This window comes from Sinocyclocheilus anshuiensis, unplaced genomic scaffold (assembly GCF_001515605.1).
Source record: "Sinocyclocheilus anshuiensis isolate Anshui unplaced genomic scaffold, SAMN03320099.WGS_v1.1 scaffold1236, whole genome shotgun sequence".
Taxonomy (NCBI): Eukaryota; Metazoa; Chordata; class Actinopteri; order Cypriniformes; family Cyprinidae; genus Sinocyclocheilus; species Sinocyclocheilus anshuiensis.
This window is the reverse complement of record NW_015546096.1, coordinates 153,713-168,017: the sequence shown is the minus strand read 5'-3', so window position 1 is coordinate 168,017 and position 14,305 is coordinate 153,713. Positions and strand designations below refer to the sequence as shown.

At 35.5% G+C, this 14,305-nt stretch overlaps 1 pseudogene; it reads right to left on the bottom strand.

Annotated features, from left to right (window-relative positions):
• The window catches only part of LOC107700236 (sodium/calcium exchanger 2-like), a 16,515-nt pseudogene extending 3,314 nt beyond the window's left edge, over nucleotides 1-13,201 (bottom strand).
• Nucleotides 13,202-14,305: the final 1,104 nt, after the last annotated feature.

Below are 14,305 nucleotides of genomic sequence, written 5' to 3'. Positions count from 1 at the left end.
ATTGTGATGTAGACATGTGGGGGCGTGTTAGAACGAGCCGTTTTAGGTAGGCGTGGTTGACTCGTAACTTTTATAAAGAATATCTCTTTGGATTTGAGACTTTAGTCTTTGCAACTTTACAGATCTTCTTTATGCACCAAGAGCTTGTAACACTTCAAAGAGAAAGGAAAAATTTAAATCGCATCATATGACCCCTTTAAGTTAATTGTGACCCTGGACCACAAAACCAGTCATAAGGGTCAAAATTTTTTTATTATTGAGATTTATACATCTGAAAAACATCTGAATAAATAAGCCTTCGATTGATTTATGGTTTGTTAGGATAGGACAATATTTGGCCGAGATACAACTATTTGAAAATCTGGAATCTGAGGGTGCAAAAAAATCAAAATACTGAGAAAATCGCCTTTAAAGTTGTCCAAATTAATTTCTTAGCAATGCACTAATCAAAAATTAAGTTTTGATATATTTATGGTAGAAAATTTACAAAATATTTTCATGGAACATGAGCATTTTTATTTGGCATAAAAGAAAAATCTATAATTTTGACCCATACAATGTTTTTTTTGCTATTGCTAAAAATATACCCAAGCGACTTAAGACTGGTTTTGTGGTCCAGGGTCACAATTTTCTTTTGTTCTTTACGTAACAAAAGTTGTTTTCGCATTATCATAACTTGTTGACTGTTGTTGATATTTCAACAAAACGTTTGCTTCACTTAATAATAAAGTCAATACAATAAATGAATCAATCACTGCTCATTTTTTTCAGAGACATGCTAAACATTTTATATGTGTAATTCACATTTTTAAATGGTCTGACAACAGAGCATTCAACACCACAAGCGCAGGCAGAGTGCTTTCAGATGTATGCAGCAGGTAACTATTCTAAAATCTTTTAGAGCTCCTTGGATTCAACCCACTATTTTTTCTTATTTATATGAAATAAAATGATATTACATAGTTTGTTTGTGATTTTCATTAGTTCTGTTGGATAGGCTGACCATGTGACCATTACATGTACGACAGCTTCTGATCAAAACAGACTTCTAATTTGATGGCATTATTACTGCTTTATTTACTCTGAAACATAAGTAACTATGATATTTTTGTGTATATTATTATTTCATTTGGTTAGTCTACAGTTAGTGCTGCTGTTGGATAACGGGTTGGACATCACGAAAAAACAACTTTTGTTATGTCGAGATTACAAGAAAATTAAGTTGTGATATGAGAAAACAAGAAAGAAAAATAATAATCCATGGCCTCCTAGGGCTTCCATAGTTTGCTCCTGTATGTATACATATGACATGTGTGTACCTTGAAAACAATGCTTTCCTCTATAATAACCTCTAACTTGCAGTGCTCTCCCAGAATGGGCTTTCCTTTCTCTGCTATACGTCTAGCGTCCTCCAATTCTGGACCAGGGGTGGCTGGGGAAAATGAGAGGGAGAAGAAAGGATAAATATTTATATTAATAAACTGCATATACACTGCAAAAGAAATGTACAAAGTATTAGAGTCACCTTACCCTGATTCAAAAGCAGATCCATATGCAGCATGCAAGTAGAAAATTAATCAATTAATTAATTAATTAATCAGTTGAATAATGAATAAACTGTACACTATAGTTCAAAAGTTTAAACGTTTTTGAAAGAAGTCTTCTATGCTCATCTAGGCTGCATTTATTTGATTTGATCAAACAGTAAAAACAGTAATATTAACAGTAATGTATTATTAAAATATTAATATTATATATATACAATTTTTATTTATGTGTATTTATTAATTCCTCCTATGAACTGCTTGCTTCAGGACCTTCCACAAAATTTCAATTGGATTAAGGTCCGGAACTTGACTCAGTCATTCCAAAACATGAACTTTGTCCTTCTTTAACCATTCTTTGGTAAAACGACTTGTGTGTTTGGGGTCGTTGGGTCCGGAACTTGACTCAGTCATTCCAAAACATGAACTTTGTCCTTCTTTAACCATTCTTTGGTAAAACGACTTGTGTGTTTGGGGTCGTTGTCTTGCTGCATGACCCACTTTCTCTTGAGAATTAGTTCACTGACAGATGTCCTGACATAATTATAATTTATTGTTCCATCAATGATGGCAAGCTGTCCTGGACCAGATGCAGCAAAACAGGCCCAAACAATGATACTACCACCACCATTTTTCACAGATGGGATAAGGTTCTTATTCTGGAATGCAGTGTTTTCTTTTTCCAAACATAACACTGCTCATTTAAACCAAAATGTTCTATTTTGGTCTCATCCATCCACAAAATATTTCTCCCGAATTCCTCTGGCTTGTCCACATGATCTTTAGCAAACTGCAGATGGGCAGCAATGTTCTTTTTGGAGAGCAGTGGCTTTCTTCTTGCGACTCTGCCATGGACACCATGGTTGTTCAGTGTTCTCCTGATGATGGACTTATAAACATTAACATTAGCCAATGTGAGAAAGGCCTTTGCTTAGAAGTTAGCCTGCAGTCCTTTGAAACCTAGTGGACTTTTACACGTCTTGCTTTTAGAGTGTTCTTTGTAGGTGGAGCACTCCTGGGGAGGGTAACAGTGGTCTTGAATGTCCTCCATTTGTACACAATCTGTCTGGCTGTGGATTGGTGGAGTCCAAACTCTTTAGAGATGGCTTTGAAACCTTTTCTAGCCTGATGAGCTACACCAACTCTTTTTCTGAGGTCCTCAGAGATCTCATTTGTTTGTGCATGATACACTTCCACAAACATGATCAGACTTTGATAGATCCCTGTTCTTTAAATAAAACAGGGCACGCACTGACACCTGATAGTAATTTCACTGATTGAAAACAACTCTGAAAAACAGATGGACTCTAATTTCACCTTTAAATTAACTGCCAATCCTAGAGATTCACATACTTTTGCCACTCACAGATATGTAATATTGGATCATTTTCCTGAATAAGTAAATTACAAAGTATATATTTTCATCTCATTTGTTTGATTGGGTTGTCTTTGTCAACTTTAAGGACTTGCATGAAAATCTGATGATTTTTTGGGTTATATTTACTATTTTACTAGGCACTGTATATGTGTATTTATTCCTATAACCTGTATGTACTGTATCTATCTATCTATCTTCAACAGTGCTTGGTCAATCGTTGGGTTAATGAAAGAGATTCCAAGTAGCTGATTAGCTCACTAATGAACCTGGTGTTAATTCTCTCTTTAGCATTCACTTTTATTCGGACACGTGAGCTCATATTACATACACACACAAACGTGAGGCTGAAGTGTGTGTGTGTAGGTGAGTTGGATCTTGTTACTGTGTGTGACGCATGTCTAGTTTGTCCCCCTGTTGTGCTGTTGTTATTGATCTGAAACTGGACACTGGTCATAGAAATGTGTGTGTGTTTGTGTGAGAGAGAGGTGAGTAGGAGGTTATTGGAATCTCAATAGCCTTAACAAATGAAAATATACACAAACATTCATAGAAATCTCCCTCACAGAGAAAAATTTAAATACTGTAACAGATTCAGGGATGATTAAAAATGATAGTAACACACACACAGACCTGAGATCCCTCTCTTGAGCCATTTGGGTTCTTCAAGGACAATGTAGAAATGTTCTCGCTTCTCATATTCCTGCACGTTAATGATGCGCACCTGTAGTGTCTTACTGTGGACACACACACACAAAGAGCAAAGGACAAATAATCATTTCCTCTTGGTTTGACCTCTGAAATATTAAAGGAGACCTCAGCATTTAAATCACATCAGAGTTAGGCCTGCATGAATACTTTAACACACAGTGCATTAATAATTAACCCACACACAGACGAACTGAGATGAGCGTTCAGTTGTGTACATGCTCTATTCTCCACAAACCACTGCTGAACTGAGCATTTAAGATTTATGTCATTTGTTTTGATATGATTTTGGTCGTTGTTTGTTATGTGCTCTCTGAAGCGTCACTGTACACTTGACAGGACAGATTTCACCTCATCAGATTTCACATTCACATACTAAATTAATAAATAAAACCTACTAAATAAAATCCTGTCAAAAGTGGATTCTAAGTTCTAACCATCTAAAATTCCTGTCAAAAGTGCAGGAAATATTAATGTTAATTTGTGCCAAATTGTTCATCAAAATACTTTTATATACAAGATACTTTTATATTACAAGATATCATTTATAATATAAAAGTGTTACTATAAATATCTCCAAATGAATAACTTAAGAAGACAGAGACGGGTGAAATTACCTTGTGTCAGTATAACCTTTCAGCCCAGGATAAGTCTGGGACAGTAACTGACAGTAACTTTGACGCCTGAGTAGAATCCATCAGAACACACATCAAACAGTACAAAGTTCAAAACCACAGCAGTCCACACAGAAGACTACAGATCATCTTAGAAATGATGTGGTACACAAACATGTTGGGGTCTGAAGGTATCAGGCAGGGATTAGAGGAAAACAGCATTAAAGGTGACAAAAATAGGCCTATGCAACTGATATCTTATGACTACTGTAGTACTGGGGTAGAAGAGACCTCTAGTGGTGCAAATGAAAAGTGATAGCATAGTGACAATGTTTGTATGCTGAGAGATGGCTATGTATTATGAGGTTTAATATTAGTGTATTACAAAATAACAGCTCAGAATAGTATTTCAGAGTATTGCATTTTTAACTAAAGTCTTTCATAATGCTTACTGTGCATTTGAAAAATGTTATATCATAGATTCTAAAACCTGAAATATATATGAATTGACATACACTACCGTTCAAAAGTCAGTATGATTTTTTTTTTGAAAGAAATGTATGTTATTTAGCAAGGATGCATTCAATAAAAAAAAAAAATAGTGACGGTAAAGACTTTTAAATTGTTACAAAATTTCTGTTTCAATTAAATGCTGTTCTTTAGAAAAACATGCATCATGGTTTCCACCAAAATATTAAGCATCAAACTGTTGCAACATTGATAACAATAAAAATTAATGTTTTTTACACACCAAATCAGTAATGTAGTAATAGCCGCTGAAAATTTAGCATCACAGTAATACATTTCAAAAATAGAAAACAGTCATTTTAAATGGACTTTAACAGTAATACTGTGAAATATTACAAATATATGCAGTCTTGGTGAGCACGAGTTACTTTCAAAAACAAGAAATATGTACACAAAACCTTTTGAATGTTAGTGTATGTTAATTTATAATACCTTATAACACATCATAAATGCACTGCATATGCTAGTAAAGTATATTAATGGGTTGTAACAATGGCCCATAATTAAAGGTTTCAAGTGGTACTGTCAGAGTGCTTATTGAGATACTTACCAAAATACTCCACAAGCCATTTAACTCACATGCACTCATGCATTAAAGAGTACAGGTGCATCTCAATAAATTAGAATGTCGTGGAAAAGTTCACTAAAAATGTTTTTTTTATTGGTCTTATGAAGTATTCTAATTTGTTGAGATAGTGAATTGGTGGGTTTTTGTTAAATGTGAGCCAAAATCATCACAATTAAAAGAACCAAAGACTTAAACTACTTCAGTCTGTGTGCATTGAATTTATTTAATACACGAGTTTCACAATTTGAGTTGAATTACTGAAATAAATGAACTTTTCCATGACATTCTAATTTATTGAGATGCACCTGTATATACACTAAATTTTTTGCATTTATATAATTACCTAATTTTTACATAAATTCAGATTTGTGTGTAGCTGAAAAGTAAAGAGAATATGCTCCAATTTTGTGTGTAAAGGTAAAATTTGAATTGAAAACTTAAGTGTGAACTTTTACCTAGTCTGCTCATTGGTAAACTCTAGCTCTCCTTGTGTGTGCTCATAGTCAACACCCTGTCGCGCAGAACCGTCCTCTGTGTGATATGGAATCATGACAGTCCCACACACACCTGACGTCCGGTTCACCGGCACCTCCACCACACCTGAACATTCACCCACGCAGAGCTCCCGCTGACTAAACGCGAAGATTCCCGCATGGTCATCGTCCAAAATAGTTACAGTGGTTACGAAGGGTTCAACCAGTCGGGCACCATCAGTGTTGGTCCCGCCCTCACCCTCTCGCAGGTTCGAGAGTCGCACAAAGAAGTGTTCGTCTTCCTCAAACATATCATCATCGATAATTCCCACCTATAAAACATACGCACATGCATCTTAAGACAACTGAGTCATATTCAACTTAAATACATACACTACTGTTCAGAAGTTTTAGAATGTTCTTGAATAAGGTCTCTAATTGTCATCACTTCAAAACAGTAATATTGTAATAAAAAAAACTTTTCTATTTTAATATATTTTAAAGTCTTCAGTGTCACATGATCCTTTAGAAATTATTCTAATATACTGATTTGATGCTTATTATTATCAATGTTGAAAACAGTTGTGCTGCTTAATATTTAAAATTCAAAAGAGCAGCATTTCATTTAAATATACTTTTTTAACATTATAAAAGTATTGACTGTCACTATTGACCAATTTAATGCATCCTTGTTTTAATTTAAAAAATATATATTTTGTGTTTTCACATGCTCTTTGAATTGTTTATTTTACCAAGTTTTTTTTTTTTATCAGATTTTTAAAAATTGAATAACTTACAAATGATTCACTTATTCATTTGAATATATAATGAATATTTTAGCATCATATTCTGTTTATTGCTGTGTTGGACTATATTATCAATTTGTGTGTTAACTGAGAAAGTATAGATTCATTTTCAGAGTCAAATATGACCGAACATAATAACACGATGATTCACTCTGCAGATTGTATTGGTTGAATTAATTAAAGAGATGTATTTCAAAAGAACATTCTGTTCATGGATCAGACATCACCACTGTGTGTTTCTCTCACCTTTATTTCTTTGTGTGTCTCTCCAGGCTGAAATATGATTGTTCCCTCACAATACTCATAATCTGCCCCAGAACTGGCTGACCCATTCTCTGTCCTGTAATCGACATGGAAGGTTCTGGTGCCGGTTCCCCCCTGTAAGCAGACCCACACACTGACGCTCCCACAGTTCTCACTGCACTGGTACTGTGCCTGCTCAAAAGCAATGTGAGAACAGGTGGCCAGGTCATTCTCCGCTGAATCTCCAGCTGCTCGTTTTGCCTGTTCAGCTGCTGCATGTTTCTTCAGTACGTTCCCGGCACCGATCATCATGCGTGTTGCCTGCACCCTGTAAAACGCTCAGCTCTTATGCTGTTTCTGCATGGTGGCATAGTTTGCCATCTCGATCAGCTGGTCCAGGTCTTTATCTGGATGCTTCTCTCTCAGTTCCTTAAGCATGTGGATCACCTGCAACCACAGACAGTCATGGTAACCTCCAAACCCTTTTTATTTAAATGTTCTGCTCAACATCTTTATATGTAAGAGACCACATCCAGCCGGGTGACCAACTCTGGTCAGGTGTTGCAATAAATACAGACTGGCTGTACAATATCCCACTTACTATATGACTAGTACTGCTATTACTATACTAAAAATTGCTATATTGAAAAAAGTGTCAAGTAAATGTACCTAATAAAAATACCCTGCAATTGTACTTTTAGTGTACTAAACTGGTATACTTAAAGTCTGCTAAATTGGAACAATTAATTGTGTACTTAATGCACTTTAATTATGCGGAAGTAGTGCTTTAGTCCAACTAAAGATATACTGAAGTATATTTGATTGTGTTGAAGTTGAACTACTGCAAGTATACTTTAGGCACACTTTAAATATCTTGCATTTAAAGACCGATATTATTCAAAGATCATACAACCCTCATCAATGGTGATATTAAAACACATTTCAGGCATAATATTAAGAAATGTGCATTGTGCACATGTAGTACTCCAAATAAAGTTTAATTATAATTTTTATATCAGTAAGTCTCGAGGGATATATCAGTAAATATGTTAAAGGCCTCAGAAATAGGCGATGGGCTCTGATTGGTTAGTTAGCCCAGTGTGTTGTGATTGGCTAAACTGCCTCTAGTGCGGATCTAATCGTCCCGCCCCTCACTTCAGCGGCATGTGCTCCAGTTGTATTGTAAACAACGGCGTTGTTAATATCTCTTATCAGTTTGAGCCCGATTGAGAAGCAGAGGATATTATTGAAGATGATTGTGCAGTACCTGTGCAAGCACAACTTTTAATGGTAGGCCTGTGTTTTTTGTTTGTTGTCGTCTCATACTTTTAGATATGCTGTAATTTGTAAATGCTGCTGCTTATGTTAGCTTTTAATATATGGTTTTATCCTGATTAACCCTTTCAGTGGCGAGTTTAAAATATTCTAGCTGTCCCCCCAGAGTGAGTTTTTTTTAAGGCGACCATTATTTTAGAACGTTTCCCCTGTTTCCATGCTTGTCACGTGACACACCGCGGCCACAATACCACTGTATGACAGATGGATTGCTTTTATTTCGCTTTTCCTTTTATATTTAAAATATTCACAAACTTGCATACCATGTCATGAACAATCTGATATTCACAAATGGGTGTAAATGAGTGTGTTTTGTAGTTTAAAAACCTTTATTTAAAATATTCAAACTTGCATACCATGTCATGAACAATCTGATATTCCGATTCACAAATATGTGTAAATGAGTGTGTTTTGTTGTTTAAAAACCTCTCTAAATGATCTTGATCGTGATCTGTAATGTGAGATGGGCGCCGCCATGTTTGTTTGCACTGCAGTTCAGAGAGTCCTGTCAGTCGGATTTACAGCACGTGAATTCACCAGTTTCTCCTGAAATACAAGTAATAAGTGGCCGGTGAACTGGGTGAAGAATAGAGTGAACTTTATAGTTACTTACACTATGTGTATCTGATATGAATAAAACACATCGGCAAATTAAATTTGAATGGATTGTTATTGTTGCTACCATAGACGTGTGTATTTTACAAACTCTAAATGTATTGTTTTACTAGTACTTAGGTGTATTTAAATGTCTGAAACCTAAAATTAACATTATGTGGTTAAAAACACTGCATAGTTGTGATAATATGACAAACGCAGTGCACGTCTTTCTCTGGCTCAGCGCCAGCTAAAGCACAGTTTGAATTTGGCAGTTAAGTGACGTCACCGAAAGTTCTAAATCCCATATGTGGGACCGTACCGCTCAAAGGATTAAAGCTTTAATACAGTACGGCATTTATTACCAATAAATGAACCTGCAACATATTAAACTGAAACCACTCTTTTATTAGAAAAGCAAAAACAGAAGCTATTTTACAAAAATCAGCAAACTGCAACAAAAGTGGGAACAAAACTCATCTCCAATCACCTGTGAGCAGAATAGGATTGAAAGATGGAAAAGGAGAAAAAGCACAAGAGCTAGCCACATATTTATAGCTTACTAAAATATAGGCTATTCAAACCATATTTACTCTTAGTATTAGTATAGGACTACTTGTTTTTTATTACAGCCCGTGATAATTAATACATTACAAAAACATTGTAAAAACTAAAAATTAGGCTAAAAGAAAGTCATCCCACTCCTCTACTTCTATCATCGCTTGGATTACAGCGTCACGTGCCTTCTTTTTGAACGTGATTTTCTCCAATGAGGGGGAGGAGGGGGCAGAACATTTGGCAAATTACGCTGCAGCACTTATATTATTGCACTGGATGGCTATTAACTGCGAGCAGACAGAGTGTCATTCAATGCATTGGAGAATACGGCGAACATAAATAAAGAAACGAAGTTGCTTGTCAGATTTCCCTAACAAGCAACCATATTTTTTTTTAAATAAGCCCAAAAAAACGCTTCGTAACCCATGATCTTTTTCACGCAACTTTATAAAAAAAGAACCCCAAAGTCGCGTATAATACGCGGACTAGGCAACTCTGATGGCCTCGACCTCTTTGCTGCCTTTGTGTGACAAACATGCAAAAAAATAAGAAATCAGGAACACTTTTTCACACCACTGTATAATAATATGTTTTTACTATCATGTTCAATATCAAATTAATGCATCCTTGTTGAATAACAGTACCAATTATTTCATAGAAAGTTTTGAATGGAAATATATAACTGTCACAATGTTGTTGACTGGTTGCCAGGGATGTTTATGAGAGAAGGTGGGGTAAATATTTGACGTTTCTTGAGGATGCAGGATAACGTCCTGGTGGTGAGACACATTCAACCAATGATGTTTTTTTTATTACTTTAAGTTTATTTCATTTATTTATGTTTATTGGATTTATGCTAGCAATCTACATATAACTGTGACTGATACGTTGTTTAGGTGGGTTGGGGGGGGTTTGACAAAATAATTATCTGTAAATGGAATGTAGTTTTGCTTATTGAAGAAAATAAAAAGTACGAATAATAAAAAAAAACAACAACAACGATAATCCTTGGAATACGTGGAATCCACTGGAACACAAGAACATTCACCACAATTTCACTCATAGAAGAAAGATCTGATTAGGTTTTTCTCTCTGTTTTGATTTGCTCTCTCACCTCCTCTCTGTCCTGTTCGGCTTCTTTGGTTTTCTCCATATTGACACTGGTGGTGCGGTTTTGATATTTTTCTCCTATGATGGCATCAATGCCTCTGGGTGCTAGCTCACCCTCCATCTCCACGATGATACCATGACGTTTATCAGCACGGTAACGCTTGTGCAAGTACTTGTAAAAGAGCAGGCGCCGGTCGGCGATCCAAGCCATTAAGACACACACAGGGAAGAAGAAAAGAGTGACCAGAGCCTCCCAGACCTCACACACACAGACACAAGAAAATAAGTGAATTAAATTGGCCTAGACATTCCCCTAAAGAGTTAAATATTAGCGATGGGCAACGATTAATCGCGATTAATCACATCCAAAATAAAAGTTTCTGTGTACATAATATAATGTGTGTGTACTGTGTTTATTTATTATGTATATATGAATACACACACATGCATGTATATATTTAGGAAAAATATGTTATGTTTATATATTAAATATATTTATATATAATGTAAATTATATGAATATAAATATATACATGTAAATACATGTAAATATTTTCAAAATATATACTGTATGTGTGTATCTTTATGTATACATAATAAATATACACAGTACACACACACACGTATTATATAAACAAAAACTTTTATTTTGGATGCGATTAATCACGATTAATCGTTGGCCAGCTCTAATAAATATTTACAGCCACATTATGCAAACATGTTCTGCTTACACACACACCTGTACGATGCCAGGGCTAATGACTGCCAGGATGAGGTAGAGCCAGATATAGGCGAAGATGCTCCAGGATGCAGTAACAAAGAAAACTCTGAGGTGTTTAATCTTCCTCACCTCTCCATCAGGTATCACCCACACACACACTCCGATTATCACAAACATGTTAAATGCAGCACTGCCGACTATGGTGCTGGGACCCAGTTCTCCTGACTCAAAACCATGTCCACACACCTGTCACACACAGACGGAGAACAACACTACCATGTGTCCAAACTAGCAAGTAATAATGTATAATTTAATATACAATATGTTTTCAAGTATGACACATACATTTCAGGTGTTAGTAATTAATTTAGGAAAAAATGGTCCTTGTCGAGCCATGGCTCGAAATGTTACCTTTGGTGAGAACATGTGGAGCTATGGTGTGGCAACTTTTTCTTCCTTTTTTGTTATTTTATATGGTTGAGCACCCTCGTCAAGCATTTTTGCCTGCTAGATGTGTGTTAAGTTCTTTTTATTAAGTGTGTTAAGTCTTTTTGTTAAGTTCTAGTCAGCATTTTAGGGACTTTTGTATAATATTTTTTAAACTGGAATTTAAATCAATGACAGTTGAATGCCACTGAACGATGTACAGTAGTATGATTGTTACTACCCTGCATGTTGCTATATTTCAATATAGGGTTTAGGAAAGAATCTTGTAAAAATTAGACATTTCTGGGGAATCATTTCTTAATTCTCCAGATGCAAAAAAGAAGTAAAATGAGCCGTTTCTGACATCTGAATTATTTAACTGACTGCTTCTGTGTTAAACCACATTGAGTTAAATGATGTTTTTACATGGAAGAATAGCAGCTGAAGATCACTGTGATTGGGTGAGTGTGTTTGTCAGTCGTTTAATTATTAACCTGAAAAAAAAAAAAACACCCTTCACGCCTCTTGTGCTAAACTACTGGGTGATGCGAGTTGCTGGTTTGTTTTGAAAATGTGTGCGTACCTCTATTACTGACAGCAGGATCTCAGGGGCTGATGAACCCAGGGCCATCAGAATGAGGTTGGATACGGTTTCGTTCCAGATTCTAACTGTCATTACTGTCTTTTCTCCATTTGCACCTGTCACAGTCACCTCTTTCTCCTATATGACACATCAAGTATATAAAAACATAATATTTTGGCCACCAATATGATTTCACGCTATAAGTCATTTTTAGCAAAATAAAAAAATCACAATGTAGCAGTCTTTTTAGCTGGAAAATCAAACAAAAAAATTATATTTTAAAAACCATGAAGTAATGCCTATTTGTATTTAAAGAAACTAATACTTTCATTCGGCTAAGATGCATTAAATTGAACAAAAGTGACAGTAAATTGAATTACTGAAATAAATGAACTTTTCCACGACATTCTAATTTATTGAGATGCACCTGTATAAATGTTTCAAACGAATGTGGAACGTATCACAGATTCCACAAAAATATTAAGCAGGACAACTGTTTTCAACATTGATAATAATAAGAAATGCTTCTTGAGCAGCAAATCAACATATTAGAATGATTTCTAAACAATCATGTGTTTACTGTTTTTTGGGGGGCATTTTTGCCTTATTATTATGATAGGACAGTGAGTAGACAGAGACCTACCTACCTGCCTATCTATCTATCTATCCATCCATCCATCCATCCATCCATCTATCATTGTGTCTATTTTATGTTGCTGTGCACCTGTGAGGTGATGACCTCGATGGCAGCCATGAAGCGATCAGCAATGATGGACACACCCAGGAACATGTAGAGAAGAAATGCAAAGTAGATCACTGCTCTTACTGACTGCATTGCCAGTGAGGGGTCTTGTGGCAGCCACACAGGAAGTAAAATCCCTGGTTGACATTTGACTTTCTCAGCACAGGATCTTTTGGGGCCATCTACGCTACAGTTGCTGTTCCCATGCGCACTTCCACCCACACACACCTGTGGAGAGAGGAGGAGAAGGAGGAAGAGTAGAGGAGGAGCCATGACCAGATATGGTGACGAGAATGGCTCTCCTCTTGAGGTTGGGAGATTGACAGACAGAAAAGAAGAGTGGTATTATTTCATACAAAGCATGCTCAATCAATCATGATATGTATTTTGTTATATAATGCCACAATTAACATAAGAATGGCTTTACAAATTATTTATACAGAAATTTTGCTTGTTTTTTATGAATAAAGCTCAATGTCTATATGCGGATACCACATGAATAACAATGTGAACGAGGCCATCTCAGTCCTAATCTAAACCACAGGTTTTATCAGTGGTTCATTAGTCATGCCTGGCCTACACTGGACACGAGCAGTCAAACCTAATGGATCCAGGAGACTAATACTACAACTGGACTGGCAGCAGTGGCACCATTAAAATGAAAGAAAGACAGAAAAACACACAGCATGCTTTCAGCTTTAAATAAGTAAAACATTTTTAAACTAATAACTAAAGGAAATGCCCATTTTTGAAAAGCAGAAAAAGAAAGGTCTTTTATATAAAAATGACCATAAAAAAGTAACTTAAATGCAAACAGAGGGAGAAAGAAGGCAACAGACAGCAAAATTAGGATGAAAGCACTAAGGGGTCAGTAAGTTCTTTTTAAAGAAAACATTTAATTGATCAAAAGTGACAGACATTTATAATGCTGAAAAAGAGTTCTAAAGAGTTCAAAGACTTCTAAGCAAATGCTGTTCTTTTGAACTTTCGATTCATCAAAGCGTACTGAAAAAATGCACAAAAATATTAAGCAGCACAACTATTTTCAACATTGATAATACTAAGAATTGTTTCTTGAGCACCACATCAGCTTAAATGATGTCTGAAGGATCATGTGACACTGAAGACTGGAGTAATGGTTGCTGAAAATTCAGCTTTAGCGTCACAGAAATAAATTACTTTTAAAAACTTCTAATAGAAAACAGTTATATAACAAATATTTCCATTTTAATCTGAATTTTTCTAAAATGTATATATTAAACAGATAGAATATGAAGAATTTTTCAATAGAGTGCTGACATGCACCAAAAGCTCTGACATAACACCATTTATACATTTTTAATCTTGATTTCTCCTTTTTGTATTTTCCTCTAATCG